We start from the raw sequence: 12,853 nt of genomic DNA on the forward strand, positions 1-12,853 counted from the left end.
AAGCAATTGCAATTTATCACCACATCAGAAAGAGTCAAATAAGAGCTTGTAAAGAAAATCCACATACTCAATCATTCTTTCGTTCTCTACAATGGCTACAACTCACGTGGTACTCATGAGATCAAAGTTTCAATTGGACACAGAGAAAGATAGGGGCTTACAGTTTTGCCTCCCAACTACTCACCTCAAGGGTAATGTCTGTTGGAAATATGCCCTAGATGCAATAATAAATTAGTTATTATTATATTTCTTTGTTCATGATAATCATTTATTATCCATGCTATAATTGTATTGATTGGAAACACAGTGCATGTGTGTATACATAGACAAAACACTGTCCCTAGTAAGCCTCTAGTTGACTAGCTCGTTGATCAAAGATGGTCCAGGTTTCTTGACCATAGGCAAGTGTTGTCACTTGATAACGGGATCACATCATTAGGAGAATCATGTGATGGACTAGACCCAAACTAATAGACGTAGCATGTTGATCGTGTCATTTTGTTGCTACTGTTTTCTGCGTGTCAAGTATTTGTTCCTATGACCATGAGATCATATAACTCACCGATACCGGAGGAATGCTTTTTGTGTATCAAACATCGCAACGTAACTGGATGACTATAAAGATGCTCTACAGGTATCTCCGAAGGTGTTCATTGAGTTAGTATGGATCGAGACTGGGATTTGTCACTCCGTGTGACGAACAGGTATCTCGGGGCCCACTCGGTAATACAACATCACACACAAGCCTTGCAAGAAATGTGACTTAGTGTAAGTTGCGGGATCTTGTATTACGGAACGAGTAAAGAGACTTGCCGGTGAACGAGATTGAAATAGGTATGCGGATACTGACGATCGAATCTCGGGCAAGTAACATACCAAAGGACAAAGGGAATGACATACGGGATTATATGAATCCTTGGCATTGAGGTTCAAACGATAAGATGTTCGTAGAATATGTAGGATCCAATATGGGCATCCAGGTCCCGCTATTGGATATTGACCGAGGAGTCACTCGGGTCATGTCTACATAGTTCTCGAACCTGCAGGGTCTGCACACTTAAGGTTCGACGTTGTTTTATACGTATTTGAGTTATATGGTTGGTTACCGAATGTTGTTTGGAGTCCCGGATGAGATCACGGACGTCACGAGGGTTTCCGGAATGGTCCGGAAACGAAGATTGATATGTAGGATGACTTCATTTGGTTACCGCAAGGTTTTCGGGCATTACCGGTAATGTATCGGGAATGACGAATGGGTTCCGGATCTTCACTGGGAGGGGGGACCACCCACCCGGGAGGGCCCAAGGACCTTGGGGGTGGCGCACTAAGTAGGTGGGGTCAGCCCAAGGCTGGCATGCGCAAGAGAGAAAGAAAAACCAAAAGAAGAGAAGGAAAAAAAGGAAAAGGTGGGAAAGAAGAGAAGGACTCCACCTTCCAATCCTAGTTGGACTAGGATTGGAGGAGGACTCCTCCTCCCCTTGGTGGCGCAGCCCTTGGGGCTCCTTGAGACTCAAGGCAAGCCTCCCCTCCCTTCCTCCTATATATATGGAGCTATTAGGGCTGATTTGAGACAACTTTTGCCACGGCAGCCCGACCACACACCTCCACGGTTTTTCCTCTAAATCGCGTTTCTGCGAAGCTCGGGCGGAGCCCTGCTGAGATTAGATCACCACCAACCTCCGGAGCGCCGTCACGCTGCCGGAGAACTCATCTACCTCTCCGTCTCTCTTGCTGGATCAAGAAGGCCGAGATCATCGTCGAGCTGTACGTGTGCTGAACGTGGAGGTGCCGTCCGTTCGGCACTAGATCGGAGCGGATCGTGGGACGGATCGCGGGACGGTTCGTGGGACGGTTCGCGGGGCGGATCGAGGGACGTGAGGATGTTCCACTACATCAACCGCGTTTCTTAACACTCCTGCTGTGCGATCTACAAGGGTACGTAGATCTGAAATCCCCTCTCGTAGATGGACATCACCATGATAGGTCTTCGTGCGCGTAAGAAATTTTTTGTTTCCCGTGCGACGTTCCCCAACAATGTCAACAATAATAATTCATGAATGCTTACCTCCAAGTCGACATATGAATATAGATCTTTCCCAAGTATATGACGTTAGCCAAGATAAAGGCGAAATAAGGAATTGGTGAAGATCACCATGACTCTTTCAAGGGCAAAAAGTAAAGGTACAAGATAGGCCCTTCGCAGAGGGAAGGAGAGGTTGTCATGCGCTTTTGAGGTTTGGATGCATGTCCTCTTAGTGCGGAGGAACGTCACTTTATATTGGCTCCTGTGATAAAGAACTTTATTATGCAGTCTGTCGGTTTTATGTCTTACTCATCACAAGTTCGTACAACGCTTATTTTCCACACACTAATAGATCATACATATTAGAGAGCAATTTTTATTGCTTGCACCGATGACAACTTACTTGAGGGATCTTATTCAATCCATAGGTAGGTATGGTGGACACTGATGGCAAAACTGGGTTGAAGGTTTATGGATGCACAAGTAGTATCTCTACTTGGTGCGGGAGTTTTGGCTAATATGAGGTGGAAGCAATCGTCACATGCTAAGGGATCTCTAATCATATAACATTGTTCAGATCCAAGCAAACACAATTCATTACGCTGTCTTCCTTGTCCAACATCTACTTCTAGGCATGTAATAGTTTAGTGAGTGTTCACAATCATAGACGGTGTCAGAGATGATATATTTATATGTGAACCTCTCCTTCTTTATCACTTCCTATTAATTGCAACCATGACCAAGGTCTACGTTTGCCTACCCTCAACAAGTTTCAATCCTCATTCTTTTTATATGTGAAGCCATCACTTCCCATAAGATCATTACATGATCTTTCATTCTTTTGTTCTATTCTCACTCTTTTGATCATGGCAAGAGGCAAAGCCCTTCAACTAAGACACTCTTTATTATATGGCTCACGAGCTCAAATACATCGGGGGAGACACAAAGCAAAACTCAAGACTAAAACACTAAGACTTTTAAACTACTAGAGAAAGAGAAAACTAAAAAGTAAAACTAAAAGAAAGGTAAAGGCAAAAGATGTGATGGTGATACGATACCGGGGCAACTCCCCCAAGCTTGGCACAAGCCAAGGGGATTGCCCATACCAATGCTCAGTTATCTTCCTTTGGTGGTGAAGGTGGAGGAGTTGTTGCAGAGGTCTTGAGCTTGTTTAATTTCCACTTGAGCATAAAATTTTGCTCCCTCAAATCATCATTTTCCTCTTCAAGCTTCAACACCCTTTGGCATAATTCCTGCTTACTCTCCTGCAAGAAACGAGAAGGGATAAACAAGGTCTAGGCTTCTTCCTTGAGTCAGGGAGGCTCAACTTCGTGAACTCCACATGCGTGTGTCCAGGTTGAGGTAGAGGAGCCTCCTCTTCATCGGAACTTGTTTGTTCCTTCCCCTTTGGATCATAATCTTCTTCCTCATCAGTGGTCCAGCCATAAGGATCCAAGTCCCCATAGACCTTGGGATTAGCAAGGTAATCTACCACAAAGATCTCCCCCTCTGAATCCTGAGAAGACTTCTTGACCTAGATCTGCGGCAAAAAACAGGCTCGAAACGAAAAACAGAGGAAATCTGCGTGATGCAGGGGTCAGACCAAACGGGAGAGTATATATTGATTTTTTTCAGACGAGAAGGAGTACTCCGCACGAAAACGGAGTCCGGAAGGCGGACGAGGTGGCCACAAGCCCTCATGGCGCGGCCAGGGGGTGGGCCCACGCCGTGTAGGCTTGTCGCCTCCTCGTGCACTTTCCAGACTACTTGCAATTTTTGTATTTTTTCAAATATTCCAAAACGGAGAAAATTTCCTACCATAAAAGTTTTGGACTATGTTTTCTTACCGAATCACATACCTCTTCGTTTTTGGAGTCTGATACAGGCTGATAAATATCCCTTAGGTATTCCTCCGGAGTTATGGTATTGATAATATTGCTTTCAACATTTGTGGGAGTACCTGAGATATAATGCTTGATTCTCTGCACATTTACCACTCTCGGACAATTACCTTCCGTGTTGTTGATCTTGATAGCACCGGAACGATATACTTCCTCAACAACATAGGGACCTTCACATTTAGAGAGAAGCTTGCCTGCAAAGAATCTTAAACGAGAGTTATATAGCAAGACATAATCACCTACATTGAACTCACGCTTTTGTATCCTCTTATCATGCCACCTCTTAACCTTCTCTTTGAACAGCTTGGCATTCCCATATGCCTGAGTTCTCCACTCATCTAGCGAGCTAATATCAAATAACCTCTTCTCACCGGCAAGTTTGAAATCAAAGTTGAGCTCTTTGATTGCCCAATAAGCTTTATGCTCTAGCTCAAGAGGTAAATGACATGCTTTACCGTACACCATTTTGTACGGAGACATGCCCATGGGATTCTTATAGGCAGTTCTATAAGCCCACAGTGCATCATCGAGCTTCTTAGACCAATTCTTTCTAGACCTGTTGACAGTCTTTTGCAGAATTATTTTAATCTCTCTATTACTTAGCTCTACTTGACCACTGGACTAAGGGTGATAGGGAGACGTAATTCTATGGTTGACATCGTACTTAGCAAGCGTTTTACGGAAAGCACCACTAATGAAGTGCGAACCACCGTCGGTCATTAGATATCTAGGGACTGCAAATCTAGGGAAGATAACTTCTTTCAGCATCCCGATAGAGGTGTTGTGATCAGCACTACTAGTGGGGATAGCTTCTACCCACTTAGTGACGTAATCAACATCAACTAGGATATGAGTATACCCGTTGGATTTTGGAAAAAGTCCCATATAATCAAAGCCCCAAACATCAAATGGTTCAATGACAAATGAATAGTTCATCGGCATTTCCTGGCGTTTACCGATATTACCTATTCTTTGACATTCGTCACAAGACAAGACAAACTTACGAGCATCCTTGAAGAGAGTGGGCCAATAGAAACCTGATTGCAATACCTTGTGTGCAGTTCTATCTCCCGCATGGTGTCCTCCGTAGGCCTCGGAATGACACTTCTGTAGGATCTGTCCCTGTTCATGTTCAGGTACACAACGTCTAATAACACCATCTACTCCTTCCTTATAAAGGTGAGGATCATCCAAAAAGTAATGCCTCAAGTCAAAGAAGAACTTCTTCTTTTGCTGGTACGTGAAGCAAGGTCGTATATATTTGGCAATGATATAGTTTGCATAATCAGCATACCACGATGCACTACGTGAAGAATTGATGACATTCAATTCCTCATCAAGAAAGCTATCATCAATAGGTTGTGGGTCATCAAGAACATTCTCCAACCTAGACAAGTTATCTGCTACTTGGTTATCAGCACCCTTTCTGTCTACAACGTGCAAATCAAACTCTTGCAGCAAGAGAACCCATCTGATAAGTCTAGGTTTAGCGTCCTTCTTCTCCATGAGGTACTTAATAGCAGCATGATCAGTGTGAATACTGACTTTGGAATCAACTATGTAAAACCTGAACTTTTCACATGCAAACACGACTGCTAAAAATTCCTTCTCCGTAGTGGCATAGTTTCTCTGGGCACTGTCTAGAGTTTTACTAGCATAGTGAATAACATTCAACTTCTTATCGACTCTTTGCCCTAGAGCAGCACCAACAACATAATCACTAGCATCACACATGATCTCAAAAGGTAAGTTCCAACTAGGTGGTTGAACAATAGGTGCAGTTATCAAAGCTCTCTAAAGTATTTCGAAGGCTTCCTCACAATCATCGTCAAAGACAAAAGGAATATCCTTTTGCAAGAGATTGGTAAGAGGCCTAGAAATCTTAGAGAAGTCTTTAATGAACTTTCTATAGAAACCAGCATGACCAAGGAAACTTCTTATACCTTTGATATTTGTGGGGTATGGCATTTTCTCGATTGCATCAACCTTAGCCTTATCGACTTCAATACATCTTTCAGAAATATTATGTCCTAAGACGAAGGCTTCATTGACCATAAAGTGGCACTTCTCCCAATTCAAGACAAGTTTGGTGTCTTTACATCTCTGCAAGCCTCGATCAAGGTTGCTGAGGCAATCATGAAAGGAAGACCCGTACACGGAGAAGTCATCCATGAAAACCTCAACAACCTTTTCAAAAAAGTCAGAGAATATCGCATCATACATCTTTGAAAGGTGGCAGGTGCATTACATAAGACAAAATGCATACGTCTATAAGTAAAGGTACCGAAAGGGCAGGTGAAAGTGGTTTTCTCCTGGTCAGATTGTGCAATTGGTATTTGGGAGAAACCAGAATAACCATCTAGAAAGCAGAAGTGTGTGTGTTTAGACAGTCTTTCTAGCATTTGGTCGATAAAAGGCAAAGGGTAATGATCTTTCCTAGTGGCTTTATTCAGTTTCCTAAAATCGATCACCATCCTATAGCCAGTAATAATCCTCCGTGGGATCAATTTATCCTTATCATTAGGGACAACGGTAATGTCTCCCTTCTTACGAACTCAATGCACCGGACTCACCCAATCACTATGAGCAACAGGATAGATGATACCTGCTTCCAGTAGCTTTAGTATTTCTTTTCTTACTACCTCTTTCATCTTAGGATTTAATCTCCTTTGATGATCAGCAACTGGTTTGAAATCAGGATCAGTTTTAATCTTGTGCTGGCATAGAGTAGGACTAATGCCCTTAAGATCATCAAGAGTATATCCAATAGCAACACGGTGCTTCCTCAGAGTTTTTAGTTACTTCTTTTCTTCATGCTCTGAGAGGCTAGCACTAATAATAACAAGATATATCTCCTTTTCATCAAGATAAGCATACTTAAGAGTATCAGGCAACTGTTTAAGCTCGAACACAGGATCACCTTTTGGTGGGGGTGGATCCCCACGCAATTCAACACGTAAGTTATTCTTAAGTATAGGATATTGTTCTAAGACAACTCTATCTATCTCATCCCTTTCATCCGTATGCATATCATTTTCATGCTCAAGCAAGTATTTCTCTAAGGGATCAGTAGGAGGCACGGCAATAGAGGCTAAGGCAATAGTTTCATCCCTACTAGGCAACTCCCTTTTCAGGAGGTTGTCTACCAAACTTAGAGAAATTGAACTCATGTGACACACCTTCAAAGCCAACAGTGACAATTTGCTTCTCACAATCAATATGAGCATTGAAGGTATTGAGAAAAGGTCTGCCAAATATGATGGGACAAAAGCTATCTTATGCGGTAGCAAGAACGAGGAAATCAACATGATACTTCGTTTTACCACACAAGACTTCAACATCCCTAACAATTTCCACAGGGCAAACAGTATCTCTATTGGCAAGCTGAATAGTGACATCAATAGGTTCTATCTCAACTGGTGCAATATCATCTTTGATTTCATCGTATAAGGATTGAGGTATTGCACTAACACTAGCACCCACGTCACATAAGCCATGATAACAATGATCTCCTATCTTAACAGAAACAACAGGCGTGCCAACAACATGCCTATGTTTGTCTGTAGCGTGAGGTTTAGCAATTCTAGCAGCATCTTCACAGAAGTGAATATTATTTCCCTCAACATCGTCAGATAGAAGATCTTTGATAATAGCAATGCTAGGTTCAACTCTAATTTGCTCATGGGGTGTAGGTGTTCTAATACAGCCTCTAACTATCAAAGTTGAATCTTTAGAATGATCCTTTATCCTAAAAGGGAAAGGTGGTTTCTCAATGTAAGCACTGGGAACAACAGGATCATTATAGGCAATGACTTTCTCTTCAACTGGAGTGGGTTTAACTATATTGACTTCTAAAGGAGGATGATATTTAAACCACTTCTCTTTGGGTAGATCAATATGAGCAGGAAATGATTCACACAATGAAGCTACTATCTCAGAGTCAAGTCCATACTTAGCGCTAAAATCACTAAAGGTATTTGTCTCAACAAAGGATTTAACGCAATCAAACGTGAAATTCATACCTGACTCCTTACCTTCTTCAAGCTCCCAATCTTCAGAGTTGCGTTTAATTATCTCCAATAAATTCCATTTGAAGTCAATATCTCTCTTCATAAAAGAACCGGTACAAGAAGTGTCAAGCATGGTGCGATCATCATGAGAAAGCCGAGCATAGAAGTTCTAAATGATAATTTCTCTCGAGAGCTCATGATTGGGGCATGAATATCGGACTGATTTAAGCCTACCCCAAGCTTGAGCGATGATTTCTCTTTCAGGAGGCCAAATTTTTTAAATATAATTCCGATCACGATGTACTAAATGCATAGGATAAAACTTTTGATGAAATTCCAATTTCAACCGATTGTAGTCCCATGATCCAGTATCATCACATAGCCTATACCATGTCAACGCGTTATCCTTCAAATATAAAGGAAAGACCCTCTTCTTGACCTCATCCTCGGGCAAACCTGCAAGCTTAAATAAACCACAAACTTCATCTACATAGATTAGATGCAAGTCTGGATGTGATGTTCCATCTGCTGTAAAATGATTAGCCAGCAGTTTCTCAAGCATACCCGAAGGAAATTCAAAGCAAATATTTTCAGTAGGTGCAGCAGGTTGATGTCAACTATTTGTGCTTCCATTCGAGGTGAAGATACCCCGAACAAGCCCCTCAAAGGATTAGTATCCATAGTGACAAGTGACAATAAATTTCAGCACACTATATAAATGTTTCCTTACCAAGTTCCACTTACCAAAGGCGCTTCACTCCCCGGCAACGGCGCCAGAAAAGAGTCTTGATGACCCAAAAGTATATGGGATCAATCGTAGTCCTTTCGATAAGTAAGAGTCTCGAACCCAACGAGGAGCAGAAGGATCTGACAAGTGGTTTACAACAAGGTAAAATCTGCAGGCACTGAAATTGTCGGTAACAAGTGATTGTGTGATGAGATGATTCGTAGCAAGCAAGAAGTAACAAAAGTAGAAATGGTGCAGCAAAGTGTCCCAATCCCTTTTGTAGCAAGGGACAAGCCTGTACAAAGTCTTATAGGAGGAAAAACGCTCCCGAGGACACACGGGAATTTCTGTCATCCTAGTTTCATCATGTTCATATGATTCGCGTTGGTTACTTTGATAGTTTGATATGCGGGTGGACCAGCGCTTGGGTACTGCCCTTACTTGGAAAAGCATCCCACTTATGATTAACCCCTCTGGCAAGCATCCGCAACTACGAAAGAAGAATTAAGACAAAGTCTAACCATAGCATTAAACTAGTGGATCCAAATCAGCCCCTTAAGAAGCAAGGCATAAACTAGGGTTTAAGCTTCTGTCACTCTAGCAACACATCATCTACTTACTAATTCCCATTGCCTTCCTCTAGGCACAAATAATGGTGAAGTGTTATGTAGTCGACGTTCACATAACACTACTAGAGGAAAAACAACATACAACACATCAAAATATCGAACAAATACCAAATTCACATGAATACTATTAGCATGACTTATCCCATGTCCTCGGGAACAAAAGTAACTACTCACAAAGCATAATCATATTCATGACCAGAGAGGTAATGAGTAGCATCAAGGATCTGAACATAAACTCTTCCACAAAGTAATCAAACTAGCATCAAATACAAAGAGTAATCAACACTACTAGCAACCTTACAAGTACCAATCGGAGTCGCGAGACGGAGATTGGTTACAAGTGATGAACTAGGGTTTGGAGATGAGATGGTGCTGATGAAGATGTTGATGATGACGAGTCCCCTCCGATGAGAGGAGTGTTGGTGATGACGATGGCGACGATTTCCCCCTCCGGGAGGGAAGTTTCCCCGGCAGGATCGTCCTGCCGGAGCTCTAGATTGGTTCTGCTCAAGTTCCGCCTCGTGGCGGCGGCGAATCCATGAAAAAGCTCCTCCCTGATTTTTTTTCAGATGAAACCCTTCATATAGCAGAAGAGGGGGGCAAGTGGGCCAGTAGGCTGCCCACAAGACCTCATGGCCCCTCTGGCACTTCTTCGGCCCAGTATTTTTTGTAAATCCGGAAAAAAATCCTCATTGATTTTTACGGCGTTTGGAGTTGCGTAGAATAGGTATCTCAACTTTGCTCCACTTTCAGGCCAGAATTCCAGTTGCCGGCATTCTCCCTCTTCATGTAAACCTTGCAAAATAAGAGAGAAAAGGCATAAGAATTGTACCGTGAAGTGAAATAACAGCCAAAGAAGCGATAAATATCAACATGAAAACATGATGCAAAATGGACGTATCAGGAAGCTAAGCTCCCTCCTCCCGTGACATGGCTACTAGAATCAGGGAGTTTGCCACCAGCCAGTTCTTTGTCATCTGCTGGATGATGGCAAAGAGCCTACTTGTCATCCGCTTCAAGAAAACAAACACCAAATATATGGCTGATGGCAAAGAGCCTCTTTGCCATCAGCCAAAGCTTTGCCGTCTGCTAGGAGATGTCAAAGAAGGGGACGACAGACAAGAAAGGTTGAAGACCCCACCCCCACTTTGTTGTCCGCAAGCAGACAACAAAGAGGGGGCAGGCAGACGGAAAAGGCAATGGCCTAACGGCCAACGCCAGACCCGCCCCTCGCACCCCCTCTTTGCCATCCGCCGCAGACGGCAAAGGGGCGACTAGGCTAACGGTCGTTAGGGAATTGGTCTCTCCCCATAACGGCCCGCTTAGCCACCTACCTCACCCCATCCCACCCTCTTTCTCTGTGTCTCTCTCCCTTGCCCTCTACCCCATCCCCAGATAGTTTCCCACCCCACCACCGAATATCCCCCACGACAACCACTCCTTGCCCCACCCTATCCCTGCGCCAGCCCCACCAAAGCCACCACTCCCCACGCCGGCTACCCCCGCTCCTCCCCGCAGCTCTTCCTGCGCCGGCCCCATGCCGGCCATCCCTCCCCACGCCAGCCACCCCCGATCCTCCCTGCTCTGGCCACCCCTCCTTGCAGTTCTCCCAGCGCCGGCCCCACGCCGGTCACCCCTCCCTCGACCGGCGCCCGTGCCCTTCCCGATGCCGTAGAAGAAGAAGAAGAAGAAGAAAAGAAGGAAAGAAGAAGAAGAAGAAGAAAAGAAGGAAAGAAGAAGAAGAAGAAGAAGTAGAAGAAGCGGAGAAGAAGAAGAGGAAGAAGATAAGAAAATAAGAAGAAGAAGAAGAGGAACTGTTAATGCTTTATATGATGTGATGTCATTAGTAAAAAAATTTCATAGTTTGAACTATGAATGCTTTATGTGATGTGATGTCCTAAATTTTTATTCACCCGGTAAAATTTACAAGCTTTGTGCTATCTCATCTCCAACTCCGCCTATGTTGTCTCAACATAGCCGGTCCCAAGCCCGGGTAAAGGAGGAGGGTTGTGATAGGCGTGGCGAGCCAACGTGAAAAACCCAGCCACTCTTATGGAGATGAAACCCAAAGGAAACTCGTTGGGGCGTAACCCTCTTAGCGACGCGCCACATCGGAACCCGGTTGTGTTGTCAAATGGGCAAGAGCCGGTCCGTCACCCCCTTGGTGGCGCCCCGTATCTTGATCTGGATACAGTGGTAAGTGAGCAAGGGTCGGGTCGCCACATCCTTAGTGGCGCGTTGCACCAACGCCCCGGTGTAGTGAAAATTGAGCAAGGGTCTTCGCATTTGACTCGACGAGTGCGGAGGGCAAGGAAGTTAGCCGAGCCTAGGAGGATACACTTAGGTAGCTGGAAAGTAGGGTCCCTGACGGGTAAGTTATGGGACCTAGTTGATACGGCGGTGAGGAGGCGTGTTGATATCCTATCTGTCCAAGAGACCAAATGGGAGGGATAAAAGGCGAAGGAGGTGGAGGATACTGGCTTCAAGTTCTGGTACACGAGGACAACTTAAAACAAGAATGGAGTAGGCATCTTGGTCAACAAGAGCCTTAGGGACGGAGTTGTGGACGTTAAGAGGCAAGGGGACCGGATGATCCTCGTCAAGCTGGTAGTTGGGGACTTAGTCCTCAATGTTATCAGCGCGTATGCCCCGCAAGTAGGCCACAATGAGAGCACCAAGAGGGAGTTCTGGGAAGGCCTGGAGGACTTGGTTAGGAGGGTACCTATTGGTGAGAAGCTCTTCATAGGAGGAGACCTCAAGGCCATGTGGGTACATCTAACACAGGTTTTGAAAGGGTGCATGGGGGCTTTGGCTATGGCATCAGGAAACAAGAAGGAGAAGATGTCCTGAGCTTCGCTCTAGCCTACGACATGGTTGTAGCTAACACCCTCTTTAGGAAGAGAGAATCCCATCTAGTGATGTTCAGTAGTGGTCTACACTCTAGCCGGATTGATTTTGTCCTCTCTAGAAGAGAAGACAAACGTGCTTGCATTGATTGTAAAGTGTTACCTGGAGAGAGTGTTGTCCGTCAACATAAGCTTGTGGTTGCTGACTTCCGCTTTAGGATTCGTGTCCAACGGTATAAGCGCGCCAAAGTTGCTAGGACGAAGTGGTGGAAGCTCAAGGGGGAGGCATCCCAGGCTTTCAGGGAGAGGGTCATTAAGGAGGGCCCTTGGGAGGAAGGAGGCGATGCAAACTTGATGTGGACGAGTATGGCGACCTTCTTGCGGAAGGTTGTTGTAGAGGAGTTTGCGGTGACCAAGGGAAGTAGAAGGGAAGCTAAGGAAACCTAGTGGTGGAACGATGAGGTCCAGAAGGTTATTAGGGAGAAGAAGGACTGTTTCAGATGCCTATATCTGGACATGGGTGTAGCTAACATGGAGAAGTATAAGGTGGTGAAGAAGGCTGCAAAGCGGGCGGTCAGTGAAGCGAGAGTTCGGGCGTATGAGGACCTCTACCAACGTTTAAACACTAAGGAAGGCGAAAGGGACATCTATAAGATGGCCAAGATTAGGGAGAGGAAGACGAGGGATGTCGACGAAGTCAAATGCATCAAGGACGGA

This window comes from Hordeum vulgare, chromosome 2H (genome assembly GCF_904849725.1).
Source record: "Hordeum vulgare subsp. vulgare chromosome 2H, MorexV3_pseudomolecules_assembly, whole genome shotgun sequence".
Classification (NCBI taxonomy): Eukaryota; Viridiplantae; Streptophyta; class Magnoliopsida; order Poales; family Poaceae; genus Hordeum; species Hordeum vulgare.